The sequence below is a fragment of the Pinus tabuliformis genome, chromosome 7 (assembly GCF_031772625.1).
Source record: "Pinus tabuliformis cultivar Carrire ecotype Pingquan chromosome 7, CPIR1, whole genome shotgun sequence".
NCBI classification, from domain to species: Eukaryota; Viridiplantae; Streptophyta; class Pinopsida; order Pinales; family Pinaceae; genus Pinus; species Pinus tabuliformis.
Window position 1 is genome coordinate 1393365326 of NC_142293.1, and position 1449 is coordinate 1393366774.

Genomic DNA, 1449 nt, shown 5'->3' on the forward strand with positions numbered 1-1449 from the left:
GATAATTATCATCGTTTAACTTCTGCTACAGGACTATGGGTCATGTACCCATTTTGGACACTTTTGATCGACCACGTCCTGTACCCATTCTGAACACTTTTGATCGACCACACAGCCTGAGGGACCCAAAGAAATTGAAATTTTCATGCTGGGAGCATGTGTGGTGTGAGCGAACCGAGTGAATAGAGAGGAAAGAGAGGAAGAGCGAACCGAGTGAACAGAGAGGAAGAGCAAAGGTGCGAACGGAGTGAATATAGCAAAAAAAATTTGAATCACATGCAGGGCTGAAAGTGTGAAGTGATAGAGAACCAGCAAACCTGTGTGGCTTGTGTGGGGGTTGTGGACTACTTGATTGGTGATGCAAGTATGTTGAAGCCATTAGCCTTCTCATGCTAGATGATAATTATAATATTGAGATTTTTTTTAATATACTTACAAAAGAAGGCTAGATGATAATGATAATGATAATACTGAGAAATTTTGTTGAATACATGCACAAAAAATGGCTAGATGATAATCATAATATTGAGAAATTTTGTTGAATATATGCACAAAAGTAGTAGAGATGATGATTTTTGTGAACTAATTTCATGCTGACTTTTCCGGGCTGCATTTTCATCTAAAGTGCAATGCAATTTTGTTGAATATATGCACAAAAGTAGTAGAGATGATGATTTTTGTGAACTAATTTCATGCTGACTTTTTCCCAGCTGCATTTTCATCTAAGTGCAATGCAGGCACCTCAAAAAATAATTCATGAGAGCAGCTTCCCCCTAGATATGTTTCAGGATGTTTTACTTTAGGGTTTAACTTGTAGTAGATATCAAGTCATGGTCCCAACATAAATTACTTCAGAAATATAATTCACAATAGAATAAATATAATTCACGAGAGCAATCTTTTAGGATGTTTTACTTGAGGGTTTAACTTGTAGTAGTAGATATCAATTCATGATCCTCACATAAATTACTAACATTTATTAATGAGGTAATTAGCAAAATTCTGAAATGATATTGAAACAGAAACAAAACCAAGTAAACATACATTACTAACATTTATTAATGAGGTAATTAGCAAAATTCTGAAATGATATTGAAACGGAAACAAAACCAAGTAAACATACATTGCTAACATTTATTAATGAGGTAATTAGCAAAATTTTGAAATGATATTGAAACGGAAACAAAACCAAGCAAAACAATGAGAGTATGGGTTGGATTGCCCAATGTCACAATGTGGTCACAATGTGGACCTGTTGAATTTTCAACCAGAGGCATCAACTTCGAGATAATGGATCAATAAACAAAATAAGTCAGAAACTTATATTCAAACTCACCCTTCTCTACCTTCCAAGGTGAAAGGCCCTCTCTGTTAAACATAACTAACTGCAATTCTAATGCTAAGTGAAGCTAACAACTTCTTAACTTTACTAAGCTAACAACCTCTTAA